This window comes from Myotis brandtii, unplaced genomic scaffold (assembly GCF_000412655.1).
Source record: "Myotis brandtii unplaced genomic scaffold, ASM41265v1 scaffold30, whole genome shotgun sequence".
Lineage (NCBI taxonomy): Eukaryota > Metazoa > Chordata > Mammalia > Chiroptera > Vespertilionidae > Myotis > Myotis brandtii.
The window spans coordinates 504,308-522,528 of record NW_005361458.1 but is presented as its reverse complement, the minus strand read 5'-3'; the positions used below and the strand labels follow the sequence as shown (position 1 = coordinate 522,528).

The following is an 18,221-nucleotide window of genomic DNA, read 5'->3' as shown; positions in this document are numbered from 1 at the left end:
GAGCCTCCCTGCTCGCTTCCAGCTGCCTGGCTGCCGGCCGTCATCTTGGCTGACAGTTAATTTGCATAAGGATATGCTGATTAGCCAATGGGAAGGGTAGCGGTTGTACGCCAATTACCATGTTTCTCTTTTATTAGTGTAGATATATTACATACATACATGTATACACACACACACACACACACGTAGTGGTCAGGTCAGTCTGGTGTCTGACTCAGTCCCTTCCTTCAACTTCCCCCTTTTTATGGCAAAATACTCTTTCCATATTTTTTAAGTGAAAATTTGATTACTATATTTCTGAAGAACAGCCTTACTGTGTGGCATCATAGGGCACCTCTCCTGACTGTTTCGCCAAATAGCAGGTTGCAAGTATTCTGGAACAAGGCCATAATCTCTGGCAGACATGCAGGCTTCTAACAACCCTTCCTTTGGATGAACTATAGAAAAATAGACTTTCTATACAATGCCCGGTCCTTAGGTCTCTGGCAGCTACAAAGTTTGACTGTAGTTTGGCCAGACAAATCCTTGGTCAGAATGACTGTATATTCTCAGAAACATATCCCAGGTGCCAAATCAGTGTCCCCCATAATGAGCCTAACTTACCACAAAGCCAGAAAGGATGTAGAATGGTGGCTTCACCACTTGTAGGGCTTTGTGGTTTGTGTGTGTTGTTCCCTTTCAGCTTGGAGAAGAATGGCTGTTGCTGAAACAAAAGGATGTGCTGAGGGAACACATATTCAAAAACATCCCAATTTCCCTGACTTGGGCCACAATTCTTTTTCTCCATGCTGAAACTAGATCATAAAGGGAAATAATCTGCAGGAAGTAGGAAATGATAAATGACTTATTGTTTCTCTGAGGACAGAGTTCCTCTCCAACCTATGATAGCACTAATGCTCACGTAGCTTTAACCATCTTGCAAATGAATTAATCCCTAAATGCAAGTACACAGCATGCCATGTGGATAACTGGAGGTTGATTTTGGTTCAAAACCCATTATTTCTTTTTTAATAGTTAAACACTGAGCAGGCAGAATAATGGTTGAAAAATATTTCCAGCAATTATTCTGGGAAAACAAAAACCCTCATATTTTATGACTAACTGTTTTATCATTTGTGGCATAAAGAAATAAACATTTTTTTAATGATTCACAGATTCCTTCATTTGGTGGATCTGGTGGATATAGATCTCTCGGCAGTGCTGGCTGCCAGGCAGCTGGCCAAGTTTTTTGGGTTTTTCCTCCCCAGTGGGTTGGGCCCTTCTGCTTTTCTTCTCCCCTGGGCCTTCTTCTGACGGCTGGACACATTTCTTTTCTGTTTTAATGCTTTTTCTGACATGTCTTTATCGGACCCCTCCTAAGTCCCTCTACTCTTCCTTTCTCCTTAATATGTTCTCAATTTCTTATCCTCTGCCCCTACTTTTTACTCTCTGGGAGTGGTGCGTTGGGAGCATGACTCTGTGGAGAGGACACAGGCTTGCAAGGTCTGCTGCTCACTCACTTTGTGGTTGGGCAAGTGCTCTAACTTCTCATCGCCTCCGTTCCTTCAACCATGAAGTGCAAGTAAGAGTAGTACTCACTTTACAGTATTCCTTTACAGGAATCAGTGCAACAGTGCAAACACCTGGGGGCACGGTGACTTTCGTTCCTTCTTCCACCTCATTTTGGCAAAGATGAACAAGCGATGGTCTTTCAGAAAAGCCAGCTTCCCCAACTCAGGACAATTTCTCCTGTGTCCATTACTCAAAGTAATATGAAGAACTCCAAATTGTCGGGGAAGATGGAAAAGGAGATATATTAATACAACTAACTTCTGCTCATTGGCATCTCTTTGGTATATTTAAAAGGCCACAGGGAACTTTTCCCCCTAAGCTGATCATAGTTTTTCCTAAGCACGCATCACCCCGTGGAGACTGACTGTCACAGGGAATGTTGCAACACCGGGAAATGGCCTTTGAGTGATGTGAGCTGACCTTCCTGAACTGAAGAGTTACATGGTCCAGTTCACACATGTGTTGCTGAGAGATAATAAATCAAATTGCCTCACATAGCAGCTATTTTCTTGTGGGTTGTTAGCTAATGTCCAGCAACTACTATCCTGAGGCTGATAATATGATGGGAATGCCTACTTGGTCAGCCCAAAACTGGTTTCCTTTAATGTTGTCATGATCATTGCTGTGTTGAAACTCTGATGAAAGAAGCTCAGCTAGACTTTTACTGAGTGCATCTTGTTATTAATGGCAGAGTACTGACTTGGTAGACTTTTGATGAAAAAGAAATCCTTCATTGATTCAACTGATAAAGAGGATTAAGGATCATTTTCTCGAGTGTTGGGACTTATTAGATTGAGAAAAGCTGAGATAAGCCCCATCTCCCAGCTAACTCCATGACCTTTGGAAAACAGCTTTAACCTCTATGTGCCACAATCCCCCTTATTGAAAATGACTGAAACACTGATCGTATACCTCAAAGGGATCCTGGCAAAGTCATGGACTTACAGAATATTAGCATTTGAAAGAAACTAGTATATTTTTGGTATCTGACATGTGCCAGGCATGGTGCTAATGACTTTTTAGTCCCTAATTCATTTAATTCTTACAACCACCTTGAAAAGTGAGTATTACCCTGACTTTATAGATGAAGAAATGTGTACATTTAAAGAGATGAAATGGTTTCTCTAAGTTACACAACTAAGGAGTAGTGTTGCGAGACTTGTATAATACCCAACCAAGGCCCATACTCATTTCTCTATAACACAAGAGGGTGTGTAGATGATCTAAACAAACCCCTTTAGCAAATAACAGAACTGAGATACAAAATAGTTTAAGGCTCAAACATCTTTACAACATATGCTTTTTTATTTTATTTATTAATTTTTTATTGATTGAGTTTAGAGAGGGCTAGGAGGGAGGGAAGAAGAGAGAGAAAGGGAATGAAACATTGATTTGTTGTTCCACTTATTCATGCATTCATTCGTTGGTTGATCCTTGTATGTACCCCAACTAAAGATCGAACCCGCAGCCTTGACCAATGAAGGCAACACTTTAACCAACTGAGCTACCCGGCAGGGCAACATATGCCTTTTTTAAAAAATGAGATATCCAAATGAGTTTACTGTAGCAATTATACTTCTTCAAGTCTGGAAGAACATGAACTGCTGAAATTTTTAATTGTGCAAATTAAATACCACAGAAATGCAAGTATCCTTGCTAAAAACATCCCAAATCCCCTCCCCTTTGAGCTTCTTCACCTGTCAGGAGGATATAAATTTACTGAGTCAAGAGTCCTCCAAAGCTACTTTCCCAAGCCCTAGTTTCTGAATTGCATAAAATGTATGCTGGCCTTGGTGACCCAGATAGAAGCTTGAAGCAGGCATTTGACAGTGGCTTCGAAAAAGAAGTTACTACTGCCGATCTTCCCTTGGCAGAGCGCCTCTTGGAATGAAACCAAACAAGCTGCCTTGAATAGGTTGCTAACGTGAAAATACTTGTCTATGCGCAGCCTTTTTTCTATGAAATTACTAATGATCAGCAGCAGCAAATCGTCCGATTAACATCAAGATGTGTTGAAACTCAGCAACATAAATTCTATATCTCCCCCCCCCCCCCCCCAGGAAATCACTCCCAGACCTTTGTGCCGAGGCCTATGAGCTGGGGCCATTATTTGAGTAGCTAATGCACTTTTGTACTATAGTATACTTCTAGGAATCTTGTTCTTCATGTGTTTTTCTTTTCATTCTAAACATTCTCTTCCTTCTCAGGGAAGATTGTAAACTTTAAAGAGGTTATCTTTGAGGTTTGGCTATATTTTCTTTATAGATTTACTATGAGCAGAAGCTACACATGACTCAGTATATTTAGTTTGGGTTTCAAATTCAGTTTAGAGTTTTGAGTGAAATATGGTCATCACAGAAAGAAGGGCAAAGAGACATCATTTAGGTTTCTTTTCCTTTGAATCTTCATTGAGCAAATACGCTTCAAAACGCATTCAAAACCAGCATTATATAAGTAGCATCATACTTATCCCAAGCCATATATTCATCCCAAACTCCCCTTCCCAAACAGCAGTTCTTAAATGATAGATTACTACATTTCACATGTAATTTATAACTTGTTGAGTTTTCTTTTACTTCCTTTAAAATGTTGCTAGGAATTATTGACTTTGAATTTTTATAGATATTAAAATTATGTAGACAAACCTTTCAATCCTTATACGACTTAGTTTGAAAACCGTTTTCAAACAACTTTCTGTGGAGCCACCCTGACATCACTGCTGGGTGAGGAAGGCCAAGCAGCCAGGTGTAGGCACACCACCACTATTTCACCCCAAACAGCTCTGCTTTTACTTGGCTTATTAATTAGCATCCATCAACAGTATTTGGGGGAGAAATAATTCGGCAATAAAATTTTTTTTCAAAGTTTGAAAACCCCTGCTTTATCTTACCCCTTCTAAAGTCTTCTAGGTTCTGCCTGATATTTCTAGGGAAGAAATTCTCCACCCTATTTCTTGGAATAAGTTGATGTATCCTTTCCTATTACCATTTAATTTGATTAGACAGTTATTGACTATATGTAAGGCAAATGAAAATGAAGAGATTTGTATAAGACAGTTTCTACTCTCAAATGTTTTGCAATTGAAGACAGGAAAACAAGAAAGAAAAAATATAGATATTTCTAATCGAATGCAGGATCAATATGCTTGGCGGGGGGAAGCATAAGGAAAGAACTAAGAGGACTTTTAATCAATCTATGATTCCCTCTATTTCTAAACAAGCGCAATGTCAGATAAAATATAAAATGATAAAAATCAATGACATAGCCAAGTTCAAAAGCAAGACTAAAATGTCCATGAACCAAAAATGGAGCATGAATGCAAGATGGAGAGCAAGGCAGATATCACAGGCTTTTTGGCTCCATAACTGGAAGGAAGCAAAGATGACAGCAGCTCAACTCCTACGGGATAACCAGTGCTAAACTTAGGGGCACCTAAGCCATGCAGAAAACTCATCTCACGGGCTTAGGTGGGACTCTCTGTGAGGAGAGAGGCTGAAGGTTGTTGCTATTGTTGATGTTTTAATAATGACCTTTTGCCTGGAATGAGAGCTTTATCTGAAATAAGAACTAGGGAGGCTGGTGAGCAGCACATTTATGAACTGACAGACTTGCAATTTCCTCATTATAAATTAAAAGCCAAAATTCCAGTATAGTAATCTGATTCTGAACTGGGAGCTATGGGAACCACATGGAAATCATCACAAAACTACTAGGTGAGAGACGTTAAGACTGGGAGAGAAGCCTGGATTACCTAGGAGGGCCTGATCTAATCATGTGGTGCTGGAAAAGCAGAGAACTCTGCAGCTGGCAGCAAAGAGGTGGGAAAAGAAGTTAGAGAGGCTCTGAGCACAAGAAGACTGTCGGGCACTATTACTGGCTCTGAGATGGAAGGGCCATGGGCAAGGAGGCCCAGAGAGGCCTCTAGGAGCCTGGTGGTCTCCAGCTGCAGCCAGCGAGGAAAGAGGGCCATCTTCCTACAACCCCAAAGAACTGAATTTGACCAAAAACCCAAATGAGCTTGGAAGTGGATTCATCTCCCGACTCCAGAAAGCATCCTCGCCCTTCCAACTCCTTAATTTTGACCAGCCTTGTGAAATAAACACTAGGGGAAGGACCCAGTTGAGCCAGAGTGTACCTGGACTTCTTTCTGTCTTTCAGAATTGTAAGGTAATAGATTTAGCACCTAAGTTTATGGTAATCTTTTAAGGCAGCAATAGAAAACAGATACTAGTGAGTAAACCAACTACTGACCATCACTTTGTTTTTATCTAATGTATATACATTAACAGCATCTCAATGTTTAGGATGTATTAAGATCCATATTATATTTGGGAAGAGGGTAAATTATAAAGTTAGATTTTTAGAAAATTTAAAATATGTATTTAAAATTTTAAAGTATCTATTAAAAGAATAAAAATACAATCTATAGTTTGCAGCACAGGGAATACTAGAAAGTAAAGACAATCTTACCAATTTACTAGAAGTGAACAAAAAAAAGAAATAGAATAGTAAGTGGAAAATAAAATATTGTGTGATCAGACTTTACAAGGTAATGCCAAAGTTTTCTACAGTGACTGTTTCAATTCACACTTCTACCAGAATTATACCTGTTCTCTTTGCTCTATATCCTTGCCAATGCTATGACTTTCTGCATTTTTGTCTGATCTTGTTGGTGCACTCCTGGAACATACCCAACTTGGTCATATATATTATATTTTTTTGTATACATCTGGTTTTGGTTTGCCAGTATTTTGTTTAGGACTTTTGCATCTGTGTTGATGAGTAATTTTCTTTCTTGTACAATCCTTAGTGGTTTTGATAGGATGAATTGGGTAGTGTTTTATCTTTCTGCTAGTTTTTGGAAGACTTTAGATTGGTATTACTTAGTAGAATTTGTTTATAAAATCATGAATGAGATTTTATTTATTTTTAGGAAAACTTTTTAATTACTCACTGGGCTATATATACAAAGTATAGCATAGTGGACAAGAGAATGAATTTTGGAGCCAAATTATCTAGTTCAACCTCAACTTTGATTTGGTAGCTGTGTAAAAGTCATTTAACCTCACTATGCTTCAGTTTTCTCATCTGTAAAATGGAACACATAAGGTTGTTGTGAGGATTAAATTAGTTTAGATATATACAAACTAGGATTTAATTAGTTTAGGATTAAATTAGTTTATTAAATTAGTTTAGATATATACAAACCATGTAGCACTGTGCCAGGTATGTAATCAAGTCTATGTACACATTAACTTTTATTATTGTTACTTCTGTTTCTTTTTTAATAGTTTCTTATTTTCTTTTGAGTAGTTTCTTCTAACACTGTTTTCAAATGTATTGACAAAAGCTGGTCATACTTTTCTGTTACTATCTGTTTAACTCTGACTATAACCGGCAGTTGTCTCTCCTTTTGCATCACTAGTAGTGTTTGTTTGGGATTTTTTTCCCTCTAATATTATAATTCAATAAAGTTTGTCAGAAGTTTATTTTAATAGTCTTTTCAAGTATCCAACCTTGGGCTTTGTTGAGTCTATGGTTTCTGTATTTTCTGTTTCGTTGATATTTGTATTATTTTCTTTCATCTACTTTTTAACATTTATTTAATTGTACTTTTTTCTAATTTGTTAGGTTTGATGCTTACAGTGTTAAGTTTCAGCCTTTTTTTTTTTTTGCACATGTAAATGTTCAACTAAGTACAGCTTTGTTTGATTCCCACAGTGTGATAAAGGTCATTTTTATTAATATTTAGTTCTAGGTATTCTAAAATTTTCATTATGATTTCATCAAGTTATAACTTATTTACAAGTCTGTTTATTAACATCAAAATATCTGGCAGTTTTTTAATCTCTAACAATTGCATTGTGATCTCTTAAAAAGTATCTTTCCATTCTGTTTCTTTGAAGTTTGTTGACGCTTGCTTTATGACCTAATAGACATGTGTTCTTGGAGAGAGCATGAGTATAGCAAGCATTTAAATGTGTTTTCCAAACATCCTACTTCTTCAGTGATTTTTTTTTAACCTGCTTGAGAAAAGGATTTAATTTGCCAATTTTACTTTGTGATCTTTTTGAACTATTTAAACCTTATTATATAGACATACATTTTAAAATAATTTTATCTTCCTGGAGAATTTAACCTTTATTCATAATGTAGTGACCATCTTTGTTAGTAGCTTTTTGCCTTAAAATCTGTTTGATCTGATCTATACTAATAAAAGGGTAATATGCTAATTAGACCAGACATCTTCCAGACAAAGCCACTGTGGTGGGGGACAAGGCAGAGGCAGTTAGGGGCAATCAGGCCAGCAGGGGAGCAGTTAGGGGCGATCAGGCTGGCAGGGGAGCAGTTAGGGGCATCAAGCCAGCAGGCAGAGGCAGTTAGGGGTGATCAGGCAGGCAGGCAGGCAAGCGAGTGGGTAGGAGCCAGCGGTCCCAGATTGCGAAAGGGATGTCCCAGATTGGAGAGGGTGCAGGCCAGGCTGAGGGACCCCCCACCCCATGCATGAATTTCGTGCACCAGGCCTCTAGTATTAGTATAACTAATCCACCTTTCATTTGGTTAGATTTGTTTAATACATCTTTTTTTTGTTTTTATTTTCAACCTTTATCAACTTTATGAGTATCTAATACAAACATTTTTTTATTGCTCTCTGATAATCTTGACTTTCTTCAACCTGGTTGCATTCATGATAATTAATGATAAAACTAGATTTCTACCATCTTATGTTGTGATCTATATTTGCCCTGTTTCTTGCCTTCTTTAAACTATTGAGGCTCTTATTTTCTTATTACACTTTTCCCTCTCCTGGTTTTAAAGTTATATATCTGTTTCTATTATTTTAGTGTTTACTTTAAAGACTATAATTAAATAATATCTATACTTGCCTATCCATCAATTCAAGCCTGTTAAAACACTTTACTTCTGATTACCCTCTTCCAGACATATGTGCTTTTATTGTCACGTGTTTTAGCTCTATTTTTATTAACCTTACAGATTAGATATTTTATATAGTCAATGCTTTCTATAGTAAGTTCATCTTTATTAATCCCACAGATTAGATCATGTATATGGTCATTGTTTATTTAGAGATACCTGAAAATATTTCTGAAAATTTTCTTTGATCCATAATCTCTCTTAAATCATAGATATTTTTCAAGGTACATTTTTTCTCTATCTGGAATACATCCTTTAGAAATTCTTTTAGTGAGGATTCAATAGAAATAAGTTCTCTTCTGTTTGTAAAATATCTATATTTGGTTCTCTTAGACATTAGGTTTACTATGAAAGAATATCTAGGTTGACAATTACCTTCTCTCAACACTTTAAGGATAACTGTCCATTGACTTCTGATTTCTATCATTGCTACTGATAAGTCAGCTGTCATTCTAATTGTTCTTTGTCTTTTCTCTTGTGGTTTTATTTTTATCACTAGCATTCTACAGTTATCTATGATCTGTATAGGAACAGATCACTTATTTATCCTGTTTAATTTTCATTTGACTTTCTGACTCTAGGAATTTGTATTTTTAATTATTTTTGGAAATTTATTTTTCCCTATATAATACATATTTTCATTCTGTTCTTCATAGTTTCTATACCTTTGACTCTCTCTGCTATGATTTAAATAATTTCTTCAACTCTTTATTCCATTTAACAATTGTACTCTCCCACTCCTCTAATATGCTTTTCTTTCTATCTATTAGTTTCTAAAGACATTTATATTTTTTATTCATCTAAGTTCTATTTTATTCTTTTAAAAATACATCTGATTAGACTTCTTCTTTTATTACACTTTCAACATGCTCCAATTTTGAATTATATTCTTTTTTTCTGTAATCCTATCATTAGAATATTATGGCCGAATACCTGTCTTCCCCCTTTAAATTGTAATTATCATGAAGGCCGGGAGTATATCTGACTTTGCACTATAACCTAGTGTTTGATAAGTGTGTGTCTCTGTTTATAAACAAATATTATTAAAAGTGAATAAGAAAGCATTGTTAGTCATTCAAACCTTGTTCTAGATAAGTTGAATCAGTGTCCTTTCCTCCCTACTCTTACCTGGTGCAGCCCTCTCACTGGAGGAAATGGACATTTTATAGGAAGAAGAAAGGACAATCAACTTTGGAGCAAAATGCTCTTCAGAATGAGGCTGGTGCTCAGAGGCTGTGTGTTACGTTTCGCAGGACAACCTGAAAACACTGAGTTTCAGGAGTCAGAAAATATATTTCTCTAATTCTTTTTTGGTTTCTTAAAATATGTCTGTAGTCCAAGATCAACAAACTAAGAAGTATGAGCACATATGAACTAAGTTGAGTGTTGTCATCCATTAAACTTATAACCCAGTAAATTTGGCACATGATCTTGTTTGATTAGACTCATATGGTAAGACATTAATATAAGTCACTTTAATTAAAAATATGTTCAAACAACTAAGTAAGGTAGTTCTGGAGGCAGCAAGGCAGTGGAAAAGACGAAACAAGTACCGTCTCGGATTCCTCTGGAGCCCCCCAGAGCTGTGTAACTCCAGCTCCCCCCTCTATGGTGTTGGTAATAATAGTAATTCCTAACATTTATTGAGTGTTTACTATGTGCCAATTCTGATTTGAACATTTTCTTATATTAACTCATATCCCATTTGTCCACAGAGCCACCATATGACAATACTAACCACCGTCAGGTCAGGATGACTGTTGAGGCCCTAGAGAGGTCTTTTTGTTTTTTTTGAGTTGACTTCTTTTGCTGTGTTCAGAAAGTAATGCCCAGCAGTCCAATTTATGGCTGTCAGTTGAAAGCTGGTAAGAGAAGCATTAAAGGAGCAGTTATGGACCCATCCCCTAATGCAGGGTAAAGGGGAGGTTAGGGATGTGGAAAAAGAAGGCCGAGGTATAACTGGGGACATCATGGAGGTCCTAGGACCCTAGGAAAGGAGAAAGGAAGGAAATTGAGGAAGGGAACTGGGAAAAGGTAGCAAACAATGTCTAGGTCCCACTCAACCAGAATATCCTGAGTAAACGGAAAGCAGACTCCTTTCTCTGGTTTTATAAGGGAAGCTTTTACTCTTCCCACAACAAACCTATAGAGGGTCTCCATTAGACCCAGGGTACTGCCTGGACCCATTGGAGAAAAAACTCCCTCCACTACTTCTTTGTTTTACTTGCTCCTTTGTTCTGGTTCTATGGCTATCGGATTTTTCTCAAATAATCCAGTTTTCAACTATGCTTCTGATGTTACCATAAGTAACCTCTAATTTATCAAACATGAGTTTAATGTTTGGTTTGGAAAGAATCATCGCCGTACCCATGATGACACTTCCAGAAACTTGAGGATACTTTTTTTTTTTTACAGAATCGGTTTATATAGTATTAACCATTAAGTTGGTTGTTGGAATAGGAATTCTGATCTAGAAGTTGAAAAGAGATGAGGTAAGGAAGAGAGAGGGGGCCATTAAACTTTCCATTTTATCCACAGTAACCCTACTTCTTTCCCTCATTCCAAAGTCTATAAAGAAACACCCAGCTAATCTTCATTGATACTGTGGACAGCCTGAGAACACCTTGTTTTCTCTCTTTGGAAGATGTTACACAGAGAGCATCATGTGTCTTGCCAGGGTGACTCGCATTAGTGGTCATGATCAGAGTCCCCCATCCAGAGAGGAATCCTGCTGAGAGAGGAGAGACTATTCCATTCCATTGATTGAAGGACAGATGGTTTTCTCCTTCACCCATTGACCTGGTGTCTTCTCCCATTGGAGAGTGCCTTCAATCCTAGTATCATTCAGCAGGGACCTGCCTGGATAAAAATTCAAGTAGAAGCTTGACCTCTGCTTTGCAGGAACTAACTGGGGTGAACCTTAAATTTGCTACTACAAATATCTTTCCAAAATTGTGCTCAGATATATTTCAAGTCATTCATGGGACTATATTACATGCCTCCAAAAAGGAACATTAATTAAACACAGTGCCAGGAAATAGACAGTTGTCATGATTCAGGGAGAGCCAAAAAGAAGTTAAGCCTGCAGGCAACAATCAGGTGGGTAGTTATAGACTAAGGGGGAGAGAAGGTGAAGAGAGAATGCTGCGGTCCTCTCTGAGTTGTCTGGCATGGTATTTACCTTTGAATTGCTCTAGACAGGGTCTCTTTCCATATTTCCGCTAAGTGACTGGCATCAGCACCTCACGTTCCAGGAGACAACTTCAGTCTACATATTTGTCCCTTTGTAATATGTCAATCCTTATTATTCGTTCTCACAAATAAATGGAAACATAATGAACTTGTTATGCTACAGACCTAAGAAGTAGTAACAGTTGAAGTATGTATGCACTGAAATGTTTTTCCTATACTAGTCCTTCCTTCCTCTGACCTGACTCTCCACCACAAATATTTTGGTAAATGCAATCTGAAAACAAACAAACAAAAGTGTATAATTGTGAGTTTATAAAATGAAATCGTATGCCATGTTCCAAAAAGGACTACAAATTACCACTTTAAATATGCTAATTTGGGGGAGGGAGGCACGGGGATTTCTTGAAGACGAGGATTAAAAATAGTGAAAAGTCAGAAATGCTGATTTAAGAAAAGATACTGCTAAACTGGAGCCAATTCAAAGAAATGGACTAAAAATAATAAAAGGCCTCAAGGAATGAATATTTTCAAAATTGAGAGAATTTAAGAGTCTAACATGACAAACTACAACCAGTCCTACAAATACCTCTGGGGAATTGGATTCCAAAAGTCTGCATTGTTCAAAGTGGAAAAAAATAAAAGCACTGAAATAAAAGCTACCCAAAGAAGAAAAAAAATGAATTTTTAAATGAAATGTTTTAAATGTTTTTCCTTAGACCAGCTTACAGATGCCTGGAGACGTAAAAAAAAAAAAAACTAGCCAGGCAAAACATTTGTTTTCACATAACAAGCTTATCAAGTAAGGAGGGTGGGGTTAATGATTTATTATATCATACATTTTGAATCTCTGATGTCTGGACCTGAATAAACACATTGGAATGGTCTGGCGCTGTTTAATATACCTGTTACCAGTGTTCACTTAGTAGACCCAGAGTAGGACACACCCAAAGCTTGAATAAACTAGAGCGTTCCATATTATTTCACAGGGTCACAAACCTGTAAAGATGTTATTTTATTGAGCGTGAACCTGATCCATAGTCAGGTGTTAAAATGGTTAATGATTAATTTTCATGGGCACTTATTTCCCTTCAACATATTAGTTTCCAAAAGTATTGACATTTTAGAAGGAAAGTAAGGAAAATTTGTGAACCTTTTATACCAGGAGAAAATGAAGCAGGGACAAGGACTATTTCATATATCTTGTAGACGTGAAAATGGAGTGTCTGTCACAAAGAAGTCTGTGGGCATCTTATAAAAAGGAGGATGACTGAGCCAAGAATGACTGGCACCACCCTCCAAAATTGACCCCATTTTCTGTTTCTTTGCACTCATAGTGATGTGTTAGAGATTTAAATATTATGTTCTTGAAACATAATAGAGTTGTCTACACACAGACTGTCTAGACAGGGCAGGGACTATGTCTGTTTAATTTCATTTTACATAGCAGCTAGCAGTCTTGCACAAATAAATGCTTTTGATGATGATGTTGATGTTAGCATAAGCAGGTGGCCAAAATTTGGGGATAAAGCTTGATACCTTAACATTAGTGCTTTATAGAGCATGCATGCACTGAGTGTTACATAAAATTTACCAATGTCTGGCTATTTATTGAATAATAAATTATTTCAGCACATTTTATGTTTCTTAATAGTGCCCTGTTAAATTTGTTTACATGGAGGAGGAAATATCAATCTGCCTATTCAGAAAGTAGGCAAGAATCCCTACTCAATTTTCCTAGTGTCTGAAATGAAAAGTATTCTTGTAAATCTGTATTTTAGAAAAAGAAGAAAAACATTTAGATGCTCCATTAAGATTTTCTAAGATTTCTTGATTAGAAAGCTCTCAAGATTCAGATTTCCTGCAAGAGTCACGAAAAACAGAATTGTGCAATGAAAACCATGACTCGTGTTTTATTTATTCAATGTGTTCGTTGTTTGTTTTCAAAAACAAGTATTTGAGTCCTTGTATATAATAGCAAGCCAAGCAGCCACAGATCCCTGTCCTCCTGATCTTATGCTTTAGTGGAAGGAGACAGATGATTAAAAAAAAAGCATCATAAGAAAATTATATGGTGTACTTGAGTGTGATTAAGTGTGATGGAAAAAAGAAAAGTTGAGAGGATGATAAAGAATCTGTAGTGGGAGTGGTGTTGCAATTTTGCATGGGGCAGTCAGGGCAGGTCTCACTGAGGAGGTGATTGTTGAGCAAAGACTTGATAGAGGTGAGGTCATTAGCCACTTGGATTCGGAGCAAAGGAAATCCCAGGCAGAAGGGAAAGATAATGGATGTGTCGTAAAGTAAGTATACTCCTGGAATGTTTAAGAAGTAGCTGGGAAGCCAGCATGGCTGAAGCCAAGTGAATGAGGAAGACAATGGGCGGGAATGGGGCCAGGTCTTTACCTCTACTGGAGATGAGGATTTTGGCTTTTCATCTGAGTGAAGTGGGGAACATTATCGAATTATAGCAGAAAGGTGACAAGATCTCTTTCTGCTTTAATAAGATCATCCTGGCTGCCTTGTTGACAGAAGTCCATAGGAGAGCAAGGGCAGGAGAAGGAAGATCAGTCAGGAGACTGTTGTAATAATGCTGGCAAGACATGGTGGTGGCTTGGACTAGATCGTGGTCAGATTCAGCATAGTTCTTCATATAGAGCCTATCTTTCCTGGTGGATTGAACGTAGGAGGCAAGGATCATTCTATGGCAGTGGTTTTCAAAGTGTGGACCCCAAATCAGCAATATCAGCAACATCTGCGAACTTGTTAAAAATTCGAATTCTTGGATCTCTCCCCAAGTCTACAGAATCAGAAACTGGATGCTGGGGCCCCAGAAATCTTGTATTTTTAACAGGCCCTCCAGGTGATTCTAATGCACGCAAGTATGAGGACCACTGCTTTAAGAACTAGGGCCTGGAAGATGGAGTTGGCATTGACTGTGATGGTGAAGGCTGCAGAGGGAACAGATCTGGGCGGAGGGGGAGGAGCAGGGGTTCAGGTTTGGACAGGATGAGTGTGTGATGTCTTAGATATCCAGATGGTGAGGAAGCAGTTGTATATATGAATCTGGAGCTCAGGAGAGAGGGTCCGAGTTGGAAATAGAAACGGAAACATCAATTATGTTTGTGCGAACAAAAAATTACATCAGTGAATATTCTTCACTGGTTTCATCTTAACTTTGAATAAAAGAAGCAGAAAGACAAGTAATAAGGACCAAAATATATAGAAGAGACAGCCACCATCTATCTATTCAAGTGTGCTAAGAGATTTGAGAGCTTTAGGGAGTCTATTTTCTAGAGCCTTCTTCCGTTTATTGCAGAGGAACCTTTTATGGTAACTTTTTTCTATTTTACCGTCCGTACATTGAGGGTTCCTAATATTTTTAAGGTAAAACTTAGAACCAGTAAGATTTTATAAAGTCACTAAATAGCTGATAAATTTCTATACATGTTTACATCATAAAGTGGCAATCCAGACTTGCTGAGGGTGGAGTAGATGCCTCACTAAACAATTCTCATTTTGTTTTCTTGCACAGTAACTTTATGGAGGGAGAGTGATTAAGATAGGGAGAAAGATAGAATTTAGAAGAACAGTTGCAAGATATGGAAATGCCCTGAGAAGGACATATTCTTCAGTTACTACTTGTGGTTACCTAATATATCATTTCCAGTGTTTTCTTAATACTATCAGGTATTAATATTGACTTTACAAATAAGACTATACAATCAGAATATGACATTTATACCAAAGCACTGATAATAATTTCAATGAAACAGCAAAATTAGCAGAAAAGGCAAACCACTGAATATTTCAGAAGAAAGGTGAAACAGAGGGATGTCCCTCAGGAAGCAGAATGGCTTCTCTAAAAAGAGTTTCTTCTGACCCGAATTTATATTCTGTATATTTTTTCAAAACCATTTGAAAGGCCTTTCAGATGCTGCCACCTTAGCTGCTGAGATACAATCTTTTGCATTTCACCCTGTGAGTCCCCCTTTGTCCCACAGTGTAATCTGATCCACCTATCACCATCAGGGGACATCTGGGATCCATCTTATCTTTCCCACTGGCTAGTTGATTAACCAGAAAATGTTTTGAATTGGATTCCTATATGGCAGGACTCCACGGATTTTATGAATTATGATAGGAACATATAAAAGGCCAGATTTTATTTTTGTGCTTTTTAAGAAGAAAACTCTTAACACGGTTAGGACTGAATTTTTAAAAATTGGGGAGAAAAAATATATTGTATAAAATGGCCAAATACAGTAATTCATGGGATTATCTGACTATTTTTAATAAAATATTTTTTTTCAGAGTGAGAAAGTCCTAGCTCAGTCGCCTGACCCAGAGTTGCCAATCCACAGATATATTACTGTTAGTTGGAAATAGACAAATGGCCAAGAAACATTATTTTGCTCTCTCTTGCTCTATTTCTGCTGGATGGTACATCTGGAGACGTATGAGAGGCTGGAAGGTGGGGTCTTTAGTCCAGTGCATCCTTCCCACAGCATGTTTTGTGCCAGGTCCCTGTGCAGGGGGGTGTGGAGGGGGAGGATGTGTTTGGTTCAAATAGACATTAAACTTCCAGTGATTTTAATTGTCTTCATCATTATTACCTACGAGCCAAGTTCAGTGCCTAAACATATACATAATAATTTATTTGTTTTCTTCTTTGTTTTAATTATCCAAATTGAAAACTCTTGATTTCCTACCACTAAGGTTTTATTAGAACAGAAATCTCACATTGAATATATTCCGTACTTTCAGTATACCCTAAGGCAGTGGTAGGCAAACTGCGGCTCATGAGCCACATGCGGTTCTTTGGCCCCTTGAGTGTGGCTCTTCCACAAAATACCACATGCAGGCGCGCACGAACAGTGTGATTGAAACTTCGTGGCCCATGCGCAGAAGTCGGTATTTTGTGGAAGAGCCACACTCAAGGGGCCAAAGAGCCGCATGTGGCTCAAGAGCCTCAGTTTGCCGACCACTACCCTAAGGAAAACCACCTGTCTTGGTCAGAACTGATGACTTGTGCGACCATAGAGCATCTCTTCAGAAGCTGACATTTCAAAGGTGATGCCCAGGATAAGGTGCTAAACATTTTTCAAAGCAGTTAGAACATCAGTTTCTAAATCTGACTGTTAGGAGGACCAGGAAGCAGAGTGGTTTCACAGACCGCATTATATTTTAAAACTTTGTTCATGGTGAATCTCTGTACAAATAAGAAACTCTGCTGTGATGATACCCGTGGGACAAGAGTCTGTGATGACTTTGCTTGAGTTTCCACTTCTGCAGCTGGGTGATCCCAGAGGCATCGGGAGTTCAGCGAGTGTCTTGAACTATGCTTGGGATGTTTTGGATTCAACAAAAGAAACTTTTGCCAAATGCTTCTTTCCTTAATTTTTAAACGTGTATTTCAAGGGAAATTTGATTCATATGTTTCTAATTCATTTACACTTAAATCATCAAAATGTTATTTTGTAAGAGCCACTTGATGTCCAAGAAGCTTTCTAAACCTGTTTTATAAGTCTTCTCAAGTCCTTTTTCTTAAAACAGGAAGTTGCATTTTGCCAAGTACAAATAAACTCAAACAGTAAAAAGGTTCAAGTTCAGTTTCTAACTCTGAACTCTGGGTTTTAAGTGCATTCTCAAATTAGCAAAATATAGTTAGCCACCCCTACAAAAATATGGGTGGAAGGAAAGACGATAGTGATAAAAGTCAAGTTATTCACATAAATTATTCTCAGAGATGTATCTCCAGTTGTGAAAGTTCATAAAACCTATAGCACATGTTCTTCTAGCTAATAGGTGCAGGTGAATTTTGAACAGGAGCAGTTGTCTGCTTGTTGGTCCTCTGTGATATGTCTAAATAAGTTTACTGCTTCTGTCACAGAAAAGAAAACCTAAAGGTTCAAATATTTTAACTTCACTTTACTAATTTTACCTTTGAATCTTATGTATTTTAGTAAAGATGGGAAGACTCATATATTTTGTTGAACAAAAAGGACTCATGAGAGACTCTGTGGGTGTTTTATGTCTGCACTAAGATGATGTAACATCAAATTAAAAATGTAATTGATACTCTTTTCTTGGAATTGGATAAATGCAGAAAATTCTCTCTGTGCATACCAAGACATCTCTTAATTAGATATTATCCTTATTACTGTAATGCAGAGGTAATTCAGCCTGACCCAGAATTCCCTGTAGTTGGTTCACTTGTATTTATAGATAAAGAAGGTAAAAGTAATTATGAAAGGGGCCAGGGACCACTCTAAACAACTTCCTCTATGTTATGTTTTATTGAGTCATTTCAATATTTCTTCTGTGCTGTCAAGTGATTCTTGGGATGAAAGGTAATATGCAACTGAAAACACTTTATTTAAACACTAGAGGCCCAATGCACAAAATTCTTGCCAAGGGCCTTGGCCCCCCACCACCGTGGTGGCCACCTCTGCCTCGGCCCCCGCCTGCTGCGGCTTTGTCTGGAAGGAAGGACATCTGGAAGGACGTCTGGTCTAATTAGCATATTACGCTTTTATTATTATAGA

General features: G+C 37.7%; 1 protein-coding gene across 1 annotated transcript in view; it reads left to right on the top strand.

Annotated features, from left to right (window-relative positions):
• ADAMTSL1 (ADAMTS-like 1) overlaps positions 1-18,221 on the top strand; it is a 397,951-nt gene that overhangs the window by 67,505 nt on the left and 312,225 nt on the right. The window lies entirely within an intron of this gene.